Consider the following 14,283-nt stretch of genomic DNA (forward strand, 5'->3'; position numbering starts at 1 on the left):
AAGTACCTAGATTTTTCATTTCCTCAGGTTTTTTTTTTATTGCTCCTATTTCCATTTCTTGAACAGGTCTTGAATAGTTTTATTTGTATCCTTCAACTCTTTGTTTTTTCATTAAAGGATTATTCATTTCTGCCAATTATTTGTTTGTATTTTCATGAATTTCCTTAAGGAATTTATTCACTTCCTCAATCATCACCATAGAGTTGGTTTTAAGGTCTTTTTCTTGTGCTCTAATTGTGTGGGAATATTCAGGGCTTGTAGAAGGCTATCTGGGTTCTGGTGGTGACATACTGCCTTGGCTGTTGTTTCTTGTGTTCTTACACTGGCCTTTGGACACCTGGGTTTGGGGTCTAGGTACTGATTTCTGAGTTTGTCTTTGTTGAATGGGCACTTGGTTCCTTGATTTCTGTTTCCTCTCTGGTCTTTTCTGTGAGACCTGGGCTTCTCCCAGTCTGTTTGGTCTCTGGTAGAGTGGGGTGTCTCCATTCCACTTGGAGGCTGGGGTAAGCCAAGGGAGGACACAGTGATAAGGTGGGAAGGGGTGCCAAGATATTGAGAGAGTGCAAGAGTTTGGTGGGCAGGCAGCCTACCTAGACTTCTCCCAGTCTGTATGGATTCTGGTAGAGCATGGAGTCTCCAGGCCAGATGGAGGGTGGGTGCAACCAGGAGGGTGGGGGACTGGGGATAGGGTGAGCAGAGGCCGAGAGAGTGGAGGAGTCTGGTGGGCAGGCAGCTTACCTAGACCTCTCCCAGTTTTCTTGGTCTCTGGTAGAGCAGGGGGTCTCTGCCCTTGTTGGCGGCTGGGGCACAGCAAGGAGGAGGGAGCTGGTTGGGGGATAGGGTGGGAGGAAGCTAGATATCAAGAAAGTGTGGACGTTTGGGGAGAGGACAGCCTGCCTGGACTTTTTCCAGTCTGTAATGTCTCTGAACTTCCAGCTGCTGCTGAACTAATTCTTAGTAATCTATTGCTAAGGCACAGCATCTCTGTGTACCCCACTGGCTTGGAGCTTCTCTCAATATTCTGTCTCAGCCTCTGAGTTCTGGGACTAAAGATCTATATCCCCCTAGCTAGCAAATTAACTGCATGTGAAAATAAAAATTTCCAACAAAATTATTTGATTGCCCAACGTTAAATTCTTTATACTTTAATTTTGCAACATGATCCAAAGCAAAATACTGTTTACAAACTTCTCACATTCTATTTTTACCCCAAAAATTTAATTTAAAGTTGTGATATCCAAATAATTTTCTTTGGTGCATCCTATTAACCTTACTCCTTTTCTCCCTTCCTCTGAAAGCAGGCTACTTCTCTAACTTCCTGGCCTGTGATGTTATGGAGTTCAAAACTCCTGGGAAAAGACCTCCAGACTCAGTTTAGACTATAATTAGGCAAATTTATCAAAACCGCTAGCAGGGTTGAAGTCTCTAAGCCAAACCAGAGATGTGCAGTCCAAAGGCAGATGAAGGAAGGTCTTTCTTTCTTTCTTTCTTTCTTTCTTTCTTTCTTTCTTTCTTTCTTTCTTTCTTTCTTTCTTTCTTCCTTCCTTCCTTCCTTCCTTCCTTCCTTCCTTCCTTTCTTCCTTCCTTCCTTTTCTCCTTTCTTTCTTCTCTTCTCTCTTCTCTTCTCTTCTCTTCTCTTCTCTTCTCTTCTCTTCTCTTCTCTTCTCTTCTCTTCTCTTCTCTTCTCTTCTCTTCTCTCATATATTACATCCTGACTGGAGTTTCCCTTGTCTCCTCCCTTCCCAGATCTACTTAGGCTGTATAAGCACATTGCAAAAGCAAGAATTAGCAGTTAGTCATATCATAAGGAGCAGATGGTCATGGCTGTACATCTGACAGTGGGGGTCAAGGAGTCGGGTTGTAGGGATCTTATCTTCAGAGCTTGAGTCAGAGATAAACAGCTATGAGGTACCAAGATGGATACCTAGTATAAAATGGAGTTTCTGTAGCCACCACAGTGGTGAGGCTGCCTAAATTGAGTGGCCTTCAGTTTTACTTTTATGACCACATGAAATGGCCCTTTATGGCCAATATCCTTTATTCATCGTGTATTTGTATTGTGTTCACAATATGGTTGGATACTATGAATATGAGACAGGCAGAAAAGGGTACTTCCTCATACTGAAGTGGTTTGGAGTAGATCAGTTTCACAAGGACTCTTAGCAGAGCAGGAGAAACTTTTGCTGTCACGTGCTACCCCTATATGTCCATAGTTAACCTAATGGATATTCCAGCACAAGGACCTCTCAGTGTTCTGTCATGTACCAGCGTCTGTGAAGCACTTGGGCATTTTATTTGAGCCTTACGGCCACCCAGTGAGGAACCATCCTTTTCCTGGTGACCTTTGAAAGCCAAAATGTTCAAGTGATTTGCCTCAATCCCACAGCTCCTTGAGAAGCAGGGCCGAGTTGGAGCCCAGTTTTGATAGTCTGGGATCCTCCCATTTTTTCTGCCTGGTTACAGTGGTGGTTTGCCTATGAGGGATCCTAAAAATATGCATATTAGAAGCAATTTGGTACTTCTACAGGATTCACTGATGCCCTCAGAGTAGAAAAAAATTATAATAACCTAGGATTAAGTCTAAGGTTTACAGCTAAATTTTACATTACATGCTGTGCAACTATTGGTTTAAATATTAAAGCAACTCCACATAGTTAAAAGGGAGGTTTATTTTGTGGGGTAACTTACAAGTGAAGGGATAGGTAACAGGGTCTGGGAAAGGTGAAGCACAGTCCAGTGGTGTTCTCTGGAGAGCTCTGTTCAGTCTACCTCCAGCGTCCAGGATTCAGGAACCAAGAGAACCAGCCCATCGGGATCTCGGGTCTTCAGGGGTCCTCTCTTGGCTCCGCCCTGTAGGCATGGCAGTTACCGAAGCCTCACTGGGGGTGGCACTTCCAAGTCAAAGCTGGAATGGCTACCCACTACATGCAACTTGAGTTTTTCTGTTACTTTCCTTCTGGAAATCTCTGGCCTTACTCACTTGTATATGTAGAAGAACTGTAGACTTCAGTGGAGATCTGAAGTGGACAGGGTTCTGGTTCCCTCGGTCCCTTCCTTTTAGCTAGTGGATTCCTGAAGTCAGATCTGATACTTGGTGTCTTTCAGGTCCAGCTCCTTGTACAGGCCAAACCTTCTCATTAGCAAAATTCATTCTGTGATGGTTTGAAAGAAAATGGTCCCCATAGGGAGTCACATGATTAGGAGATGTGGCTTTGTTAGAGTAGATATGGCCTTGTTGGAGGAAGTGTGTCACTGTGGGGGTGGGCTCTGAGGTCTCTTATGCTCAAGCCATGTCTAGTGTGGCACAGAGTTGCTTCTGTTGCCTGCTCGTCAAGATATAGAAGTATTAGCTCCTTTTCCAGCACCACATCTGCCTGCATACTGCCATGAGGATAATGGACTAAACCTCTGCAACTGTAAGCCAGCCCCAGTTAAATGTTTCCTTTATAAGAGTTGCTGTGGTCATGGTGTCTCTTCACAGCAATAGAAACCCTAACCAAGACAATTCCTGAGTTGTCTCATAATCAAAATGTCTCCTTTGCTTGTAGCAGTATCCACTACAGGCAGGGTGCATTCTGGTCCAGAAATGTTCCTCGGTTCACATTGTCAACATTACTTCCTTAGGACCAACAACCCCTTAATTGTGCAGAGTTCCTTAAGCAACAAGGTAATGCTTCATTTATCAGGATTTTATCTCCTAGCTGTATAGGTAAGTCCCTCTTGTTTGCCCAATTCAAATCGTCATCAACAGCAAAGAGCATGAGCGCTCAATATTACTCCAGCATCATCCTTTTTTTTTTTTTTTTTTTGGTTTTTCAAGACAGGATTTCTCTGTGTAGCTTTGGTGCCTGTCCTGGATCTCACTCTGTAGCCCAGGCTGGCCTCAAACTCACAGAGATCCACCTGCCTCTGCCTCCAGAGTGTTGGGATTAAAGGCGTGCACCACCACCGCCTGGCACACCATCCATTCTTGAGAGCTTGCTTTATTAGGCTCTCATAGTTTGGAACTAGAAGGAAATGGGCAGTTGACTGCCAGTGAAGGCTGAGACATGGCTACTAGCCACAGTGTCCATGGCTCCTCTGAGGCCATTGAGGGAGGGAGGAAGTGGTCCTTGGAAAGTCCTAAGGGGAGTATGAGGAAAGAAAGCTGTTTCCCCCACTTAATTACTTCTAGCTGGTGAAATGTTCGCTTTCTTTTCTTTGACCAGAGAGACCAAGAACTCCTAAGAATTGTCTGATTATTCTGCTTCCTCTAAAGTGTTGGCTCTAATGTGTAGGCCTTGGGCCCTAGGAGGACAGAGGAATTATTACAGTAGGCCAGGAAACCAGGAGCGCACCCAGAACTTCAGTTTCTGAAGTGTTTCCAAGGCCTTCTGAGAAAAACAAAACAAAATTTTTATTTAAGAACTATGGAATTCATAGTGGTTGTATAAAAAGCCTATGTGGACATGTCCTCAGGCTTTACAGACTCCCTTTCTGTGAAAACTGAGATCAGGTTTGCGTCTTGGGAACATGTCCTTAATGAGGTGATAGGCTAACAAGTGATTGGATCTGCCTTGTGTGAGCTCAGCCAACTGGACTCTGCCCTTTAGGAAACTGGAATGGACCTTCAAAGACAGGCTTTGGGTGCAGGTGACTGGCTTGGAGGCAACATACCACTGGACACTGAGCAGCATCACCCCACCCTGGTTTTCAGCACAGCAGTAGAGGCTGCGGGAAGGGAGTGTTGCGAACGGTGAGAGAAGCAGAACCGGGGCAGCACACAGCTGGACCTTGACATTTTCTTGCTTCAGCTTGCACCTCTCAAAGTCTCCCGGGAAGCCTTCCAAAACATTAAAAATCAATGACGGTGACTCCTGCGGGCTACTGTACACCCAGCCAAAGAAACTCACCAAACAGTGGCTTCTTGATACAATATATTTTCTCAGAAAATAGATGTTAATTGTAATTGCTATTGTGAGGAATCTTGATGTGTTTCATACAGTGTAATGATGTTTATTCTTAATGATAATGTTTTAGGTGTCTTGGTAACAGGAAAAGCCTGGATTTTATAAATCCTCACAGTTGCACAGCCATAACTCTTAATGGCCACGTCCACCAAGATGTTCTAATGGGACTGTCATGATTTGAGCATCACTTTCCTCACCCTGAGGTTTTTTGTGGCCAGTGTATTTGCCCTGATTTTTAAAGCGCTCCTGCAAGTACCCCACGTTGAATGTATTGGATTGGAAATCCCTGTGCTAGGACTCAGACCCAGTTGGTAGAAACTTGAAAGGAGGGCTCAGAAGGTACAGCTTTAACTGATGCCTAGGTGTCTGCATCAGTGAACCGTGGTGAACACAGACCTTGGAATTTTAGCTAGACAGGCTATGTGTTTGAGAAAATGTCATTTTTATTTCTCTGTTTGTCTTTAGACTTTTGAGACAAGGTCTCTCCATGTAGACTGGCTTTGAACTCTTAGCAGTTCTCCTGCCTCAGCTTCTTTAGTGCTAGGATTACAGGTGTTCACCACCTTGCCCTATTGAGGAAATGTCTTATATTATCCAGGAAAGTTTAAGAGTCTTTTGCTCCAAGGATCAAAAAAATAAGAAATAATCATCTACAGTAGTTTCAGAGCAGTGGAGGAATTAATGGTCTTTGATTAGGACCCCATCAGTGCAACAATTTCCTACCATCATCCAAACCTGGACCAGCTTCCAGATTTCAGTTATGAATTCATCCTCCAGCTCTCACAGTTACTGGAATGGTGCTTCCCAACGTTCCCAGGGCTGACACGCCCAGATGCCTGTGCCTGCGCCACTGAACGAACTGGCTTCTCCCTCGCCCTTCACCAGATGTGTCGCTTGGCTAGCCTTGAATATTTTTATTTCAAACTGTGCTGTTTCCATTGACCACAGTTCCAAATTCTTAAAACAAAAACAGAAAAATGATCATCTTCTGGTTTGTTTGATTTTTCTGATGTGGACTTGGTGAAGCAGATGTTATTCCAGGGTCCTAAATCTCACTCCTCAAATTTTCAACAGCATGTGAAGGCTGCTCACTTATGTAAGGACTGTAGCACTGGGGTTGACTTTGCCAAGAAAAAGATTTTATATATACAAATGTGTACACACACACACACACACACACACACACAGAGAGAGAGAGAGAGAGAGAGAGAGAGAGAGAGAGAGAGAGAGAGAGAGAGAGAGAGAGAGAGAGATGCTGGTGTGACAGCAGTGAATCACACCCCAAGTTCATTCATTCTCTTTATTCTGCTAGGTGTAGGCTACTCAGAGTTGAATCATACCCTGACACACTCACAGTCTAGTAACATAGTCACATGAAAGTCAGAAGTTGGTTGAGGGTGAGAAGTGGTGTAGCTATAATTGTAGTAATGGAGTGGCCTGGCCCCAGGCAGCTGCCAGTCAATAGGAACAGAAGAGAACTCTGAGAGTTTGGGCTGTGGCCTTTTGATCCTGCTCCTGAAGGTTGCTAAATTTTCTTGTGCTGTTTCTCAGCAGTCATGCAGAGCTTAGAATCCACTGAGCAATCAGTGCAAGTGGTTTACAAACCACAGCCCCGTGAAGCCAGGTGAGGAACACACCAGGAGCTGATGGAGTAAAGTGTGTCGAGGCAAAAGCTTTGCATGCATGGTATTGACTTCTTGAAGAAGCCGTGCAGCCTCTTATGATGTCTCATGATAAGGAACCAGTCTCTAGGAGCACAGGCTGTCCCTGGTCTGTCCTTTCAGTGTAGAAGAGGAAAAAGCTAGGCTATGGCACTAACAGGACCAGCCAATTCTAGGAGCTGGAGTAAAGAAAGTCTAAATTCTAATCCTGCCTCCCTGGTCTAGCACAATGGTTCAGTTTGCTGTTGTTTTCATAGTCCCTGAAAGGTCAGTAATATTTTACGAGCTAGGCTGTGTAACCAGGGAGATGTGGACCTGCCAACCACTTTTCAGGGCAGGACACCAGTCACCAGATGGATACCTGATGCAAATGACTGTTTCAGACCCCAGGAAGGCCATGGATTCTCCCTTTCCTCGGTGCTCTTTAGTCTTGCTTCACAGTTGTTTAAACCTACCCAATAGCAAATGACTCTTTAAGAAGGAGAGAGCCTTCATGGCTGAACTTCCTACGGAGGCCAGGATGCTGTTGCCCTGTGGGAGAAAACACTGCTGTGCACACCAAGACAGGATGAGTACCTGTGGTGTCCTCAGAGAAGGTATCACAGGTGGGTTGTAACAAGACTACCAACAATTACTCAGTGTTTGGAAACCAGAAGGGCCCATGGCAAAAGAAGAAATCACTGAAAGGTGCCTGGCAAATCCAGGATCAGTCTGTCAATGCATGGGAAACTGGAAGGGTGGGACTGATATTTTTATCCTTTAAGCAGGAAAAACAAATGTGAATTTTGCAAAATATGGAGTTTACTACTGATCCTCATCTAAATGATGGAAATAGACTACTCAGTAGACATTTGTTATTTCCTTTTGAGAGAAAGCTGAGGAGGCTGGGTGTGGTGGCACATGACTTTAATCCCAGCACTTTGGAAGTAGGGGCAAGTATATCTTTGTGAGTTCAAGACCAGCCTGGTCTACATAATGAGATTCTTGGTTATCAAGGGCTAGGAGACCCTGTCTCAAAAACAACAAAACAAACAAACAAACAAACAAACCAAAGAAAGTAAGGAGTCAGAAATACATGGCTTATGAGTCACCTTCCGTATTGACAATATTGTGTATAAGGGAAGCAGTAAACAAACATTTGTCAAATAAGCCAATGTGGATTGGAAGTGGACAGCAATAACACAAATATATTCTCAAATAGAAGAGTCAGAGCCAAGAAGAAGAAAATAAATCATAGGGAAAAGTAAATATTTTAGTATCTGAGGTGACTGACTACAGATAAACATGCAGTTCAGTTCTAAGAGTTCTAGAAACCAAAGCAAAAGAGTAATTGTCAGGTTCTCATACTCTCTACATATTTGTCCAAAACAAATAGAAGAGAGAGAGGGGGGAAAAAGCAGATAGAGAATAGCACTATATGAATAGATATTTCAAATTTTTTCTTAGCTCTGAATTTTATGTGAAATTTATCACATGAAAATTGTATTTTGCAAGGAGTGTCAACCAACAATATATGGTTCAAAAAACAGAAATAGAGCTCTTGATACTGATTCTCTATAAAAGCTGAAGAATTTGTATTGAATCATAATTCAGGTAAGACATTTTTCACAGCGTACCATTATAATATAGAGTGGATAAATTTCTTTAGCGACCCCAAAGGAAACAAATAAATATGGGATCTGTTGGAATAGCTCTCTCAAATATCAAGGTACAGAGACAGAATAGTAGAAAACATGACACCTAGAGATGACAGGTATATCCAAATTCTGTATTTTTGATGAAGGAGAAAACTAAAAGCTAAAAGCTTTATATCTCAGACATACTGCAGCAGATTTAGTATTATGTTATAAAACATAGGGACTTGACAAGAATTCTCACCCACAGAGACAGCATATGAGGAAATAGTATGCCAAGATACTGTTGAGGAAGTCTAGTTTAAAACACTGCTCTACAATGATTTTGTAAGTTACTTGGTGTCTCCTAACCTTGGGATTTTATCTGACAAAATGTGAGTAACATGACTTACTTTCCAGGCCCAGTGAGAGTAGATGCCCTAGTGACTGGCTTCTGTTGGTTCACCTGCAGTACCAGGAAACCCCAATGGCAGTGGCTGACCTACGAATTTACTTCTCCTTTGTGTTCTAGGCTGGGGAGGACAAGCCCTCTGATTTCTTTTCTACCACAGTTGGCTTCCATTCCTGAAGTCATCCAACAGTCCCAGGTGGCTTGTCCCCACACTGGCTTTGCATTCTAACAAGTCAGGAACCACCTTTGAAGAACACTGCTGTTTACATTCCTTTGGCCAGAATGTCATCACAGGGTAACTTCAGAAGAGACCTCAGGGCAACCCTCTTCCAGGAAATAGGAAGAAGGACAAATGCAGCATACCAGAATGTTAGTTACATCAATGACTTAAAAAAAGTTAGTGTAAGTATGTCTGAGAAATATTTATTAAACTATTTCTTGTTATTCGTCTGAAACATTAATTTAAATGACTGTTCTATATTTATCTGACCCAGTTAAGAAGCCAAGGGTCCTATCACTGACAGGGAAGGAGATGGAGGAAAAAGGAATATTGGGGACAGGTAGCCATCTCTGCCGTAGAGACATGTGAGAGGATGCATGGCATAAATTGGGCATTCAGGAGATGTTGGATGTCTCTTCCCTTTCTCCATAGAGGGGAGCAAAACCAGGGGTAACTGCTGAGAACTAAGGAAAACTTTGCAGGCTAATTTAAGCTCATGAATGTATACCCACTGCTTGAGACTCAGTGACTGAATGCCTTATACAGGAAAGAGAAGGGTTTGGACTAAAGGCTAATGAAAACTCTGCTTTTTTCAGCCACATAGTCCTGACTCGGGTCTGCAAAAAGCCCTTTGGAGCTTCTCGGACCCAGACCATAAGCTAGACACAAGAAAACTTCATGGCAGGAAAAGGGTAGCCGTGTGGTGTGTGGTTGGAGGACAGGAGCCCCTGTTTGTGTCCTTCCCAGTTCAAATCCCAGTGTTACAGTATTTGAAAGTGGGGCTTTGGGGGATAATGTAGTCATGAGGTGAAGCCATTATGTATGTGCTGTGGGATGTCCTTTATGCTGTGAATATGTGTTGCTATGATTGATTGATAAATAAAATGCTGATTGGCCAGTAGCCAGGCAGGAAGGATAGTGTAGGTGGGACAAGGAGAGAGGAGAACGCTGGGTGGAAGAAAGCTGAGTCAGGAGATGCTGCCAGCCACCACCATGAGGAGCAGGATGTAAAGTACCGGTAAGCCACGAGCCACATGGCACAGTATAGATTAATAGAAACAGGTTAATTTAAGATATAAGAACTAGATAGCAAGAAGCCTGAGCCATTAGGCCAAACAGTTTAAATAATATTAGCATTTCTGTGTGTTTACTTGGCTGCAGGACTGGCAGGTGAGAGAGATTTGTCCTGACTATGGGCCAGGCAGGACCAGGAGATAACCCCAGCCACATATGTGGGATCAGTGTCTTGCTGCTGTGTGAGAATTGAAGAAGGCGACACAGCAACCTGGATGACAGACAGAGCAGAGCCTGACTGAGTGGGAAATCTGGCTTTAGACTTCCAGCCTCCAAAACCACGAAAGAAATTTTCATTGTTGAAAAGCCAACCTAGTCTATGACACTTTATTATCGTAACTGGGGCTAAGGCAGGAAGTATTCAGACTGTTGCCTACCACAATTACGACAAGAGTAATTGTCAGGTTCTCATACTCTCTACATATTTGTCCAAAACAAATAGAAGAGAGAGAGGGTGGAAAAAGCAGATAGAGAATAGCACTATATGAATAGATATTCCTGACCCGTAAGCTATGCCACCAGTGAAAAATCTCAAATCTGCAGAGAGAGCATGAAATTATTCACAGAAGTCAATCTCCTGAGTTAGAGGTAAAACAAGGTAGAACCAGGATGTAGAAGTAGAATTTGCTTTGTCTTACCAGCAGAATTATGTTACAGGCTTTGATGATATTTTCTTGTGAGAGGGATAGATTTGCCCTATACCTACATTTTCAGATTGGCAAATCTTCAATCCGGGCTTCCTGCTGCCACCTGCCTCCTCCCCTACTCCAAATCCATTCTTTACAGCAAGAGGGGTACCATCACAGCATGCCCATTCTTTACAGAAACAGGAGTACCACCATAGCATGCCCATTCTTTACAGCAAGAAAAGTGAGTACCATCATAGCATGCACCCAGTATTTACTGCCTGAAACCTCAAATGGCTTCCCATTACAGAATTGCATCCCTCCCCAGGATGAATGGCCCTAACCCAGCCAGTATTTGTGCTCTTTGACCACATTGTGGTAGGTTAAATGGTGGATATCTCACCCTCACCCCACCTCAAACAGTGTTTGTCTGCTGATTCCTAGGACCTGTGAATTTTATTTTATATAGCAAAATACGTGCTGTATTTTGGTCAGCTAAGGATCATGATGATATGTTCTTATTATGGGGTACTCAGGTGATTCCCAAATACAGACTAATGAATTCTTGTAAGATACATATACAAAAACAAAGACATAATGGAGCAGGTAAGATAACTATGGAAATAGAAATAAGAGTGATGTAGCCACAAGCCAAAGAACACCTGGAGTCACCAGACTCGGGAAGGAACTCATTCTCCGCTAGGGCCTTCAGGGACATTTGTAGCCCAGCTACCTTCTAGAATGATGAGAGAATATATTTCCATTGATTCATGGCAGCCTGTTACAGCACCCAGAGGAAACTAATACACCTGCCTTGACAAGTCAACTGGTTTCTCCTTGCTGCTCCAGACTCAGCCTAAATGCTATTCCCTCAGTTGTGCTTTATGCCTAGGTGCTGGCCCTGACTCACTCTTCAATCACTCTGTGGGTGTTTCCAGAAAGACTGAGTGACCACCTTATTATGTATTGCCAGTAGGGTGTATAGGTCATGGCTTGATAGCTTTGGGAACAGTACACAAAGGGAGAAAGCAGTTGTTTCTTGTGGCCCTTTGTGGGGAAGGGTCAATATAAGCCTGATTTAGAGTGTATGTCATTCCTTGATAATCTCTATGTCTTGAAGCAGTGTGAGATGCTGTCAAATGGTTATGTCAGCAGAGGACTATGTGTTATTATGTTTTATCTCTCAACACACTTATCGGATTGTAGGGATCCTTGCTACATCCTCCCTCCTCTTCAATGTCTGTTTTCTTCTACTCTGCTGGTAGATAGACAGAGGACTTGCAAATGGAGGATGGCCACTAACTCTCTTCACATAAAACGACTGTTGTTAAGGATGAAAATATCAAAAGAGGGCCCATGACTATCAAGCCATCAAAATCCATGGCCTGTATGGTGTGTAATTAGACAAGGACTTGTACTTCGGCCTGCCACTTAGTAACAGTAGTTAACTGAAGACTGTAAACATGTTGGATTGGGTGTTTTCTCCTTTGCTTCTGGTGACTCATCATTTCTAGAGAACTCTCCAAAGAGACGTGGTGTTCCTTATCTGTGCTCACCATGGTTGGCTGCTTCTCAGAGCCTAGTTGATGTTGACGTTTACATGTCCTGACATTATTACATAGTTAACAGATGGTTTATGGATATAAACCTGGGAAGAATAGCAGATTTGGGCCAGATATTCCTACATATACATACATTTTTAAAGATAAGAGACAAGATGACTTTGATATCAGGATCACATTAGTGAGTCACCAAGCATACAGAAGTAATAGTATTTATCGTAGGTGTGTGTGTGTGCGCATGTGTGTGTGTGTGTGTGTGTGTGTGTGTGTGTGTGTGTGTGTGTCATTGTGAGCTGAGCTGGGGCTATGAACCTTGTCATATGCTAGGCAACTACTATACCATGACACTATAACCTTGGTGAGGCTAATATTTTTAATAAAAGCCCGTAGAGACTTTCCTGCCAACTGAAAGATAGGCTCTAATTCCTCCCTCAGACTCTGAGCTAGTCATTGTGAATTGCATTACCAATAATTTTGGTGGAATGATGTTCTGGACCCACTGAGGTTGTATCATAAGGAGTGTTGCATACTCTGCCCAGGTCTTCTGAAATGCTCACTCCACAGTGTTTCCTCTTGGAACTGGTGCCATGTTGTAAGAAGTCTAAGTCACATGGAGAAGTCCTATGTAGATGTCTCACCTGCATTTACAGCCCAAAACTAGGACTGGTTGCCAGCTGTTTGGTAAGATATCTTGACCCACCCAATCAGGCTTGGATTTGTGGTGTCCCAGATGAAATAGGAGTGCAGTCCCATGAAAACCCCACATGGGAACCAGTCAGCTAAATTCAGTTAGTTCAGAAAATCGGAAGTTATAAGTTACATAAATGGCTTGTTATACAAGCAGGAAGGGATTTTTCAAGTCCCCAGAGAAGTGTTCCAGAGAAATCTGGGATCATAAGAAATATAATCACTTGACCTTTGAAACTGGGGTTGTTCTGATTTCATGGGAGTCACTTGCCACCACTACATAAGTGGAGCATGTCTGGTTTGTAGAGGACGAATGAGGAGTGAGCTACCTGGCCCATGCCATAGAGAAACCTGTGTCCTTCCTTGCTTTTTTGACATGAAAGATGCAACAAAATCTGATGGAGGTATTCCTATCCACTGTGTTTAGGTGGGTGAGAGGAAAGGGGTGCTGGAATTCAAGGCAATTGAGGTAAAACTTGCTGAGGTTGGACCCTTGCTGAGGTTGGACCCTAGCTGAGTATTTAGGGAATAGCACACTGACATTCAACATCTCAGACATTCACCCATTCAATTGTAATTTATTGCAGACCTGTTTACTATGTTCTGGGACCATGGTGCCTCCAAATAGAGACTTCACAGAGGCTTCATGATCTAATGGGGGAGATAGACTAGTGAATGGGAGGCCTTGGGGTAAACACCACAGTAGTGAGTGATATGGGGGTGCAGAGGGAAAGCCCCAATCCTGGTCTCAACTTGTGACAAAGTTCTGGAAATGGTAGGGAGTGGGACATGAGCTGTTCTTGGTAAAATGAGAGGCTCGGGACTGGCGAGTAAGCTGTAGACAGAAGCTATGATAAGAGGCGCCAGAGGATGAGCTGACAGGGATTCCTATAGGTCATCAGCTGGCTCACTCTGAGGCCAGAATCTGGTGGATGTTCCATGTTTCCTGCTGGGGCCTGAAGATGTGTGCAGTATCCTCTCTTGTCCTGGGTGTAATGCAAATCATCTCAACTATGTCTTGATTTTGGCTCCAAAGATGATTTCTGTGTGGGCGAATCCTTTTCACTCTGTGATCTATTACTTTTTCTCATCCATGCTCTAAAATATTTTTTAAAAGAGAAAATTTAAAATAAATTATCACAGAGTTCAAAATGGCAGACGATGACTGGAGCCAATTTCCTTTGCTTCCAACGTGGGCTTGTCAGCCAAGTGATTTTCCTACATTCCTGGAGAAGTTTTGCCTCCTTCTTTCTGTTCCCCCACTTCCCACCCACGTGAGATTCTCATCAGCATCAGCTGTGGTTGGAGGAACAGGCAGGAGAGTGAAGTTTGCCTTAAACTCTCTTTGGGGCTAATCTGAGGGACTTGTATCCTTATTAAGAATTGAATATTTGCCACACAGAGCAAGGACCCATGCTGACTTTTATGTCAGTGGCAGTAGAGTGCTCTCCTTTACCACCCATGGTCTGGCCTGATTCA

At 43.4% G+C, this 14,283-nt stretch overlaps 1 protein-coding gene across 4 annotated transcripts in view; it reads left to right on the forward strand.

The window, feature by feature from the left end:
- LOC121824409 (testis-specific Y-encoded-like protein 5) overlaps positions 1-14,283 on the forward strand; it is a 61,327-nt gene that overhangs the window by 46,491 nt on the left and 553 nt on the right. For 2 of the 4 annotated variants that reach the window (XM_076555942.1, XM_076555947.1), the window contains exons 5-6: positions 8,756-9,037; positions 10,644-10,799. The exons of 1 other annotated variant lie outside the window; for it this stretch is intronic. The gene's annotated coding sequence lies outside the window, so the exon portion shown is untranslated. The remainder of the gene's footprint in view (positions 1-8,755; positions 9,038-10,643; positions 10,800-14,283) is intronic. One more of the 4 variants, XM_076555941.1, reaches the window with a different exon arrangement.

Source organism: Peromyscus maniculatus, chromosome 20 (assembly GCF_049852395.1).
Source record: "Peromyscus maniculatus bairdii isolate BWxNUB_F1_BW_parent chromosome 20, HU_Pman_BW_mat_3.1, whole genome shotgun sequence".
Taxonomy (NCBI): Eukaryota; Metazoa; Chordata; class Mammalia; order Rodentia; family Cricetidae; genus Peromyscus; species Peromyscus maniculatus.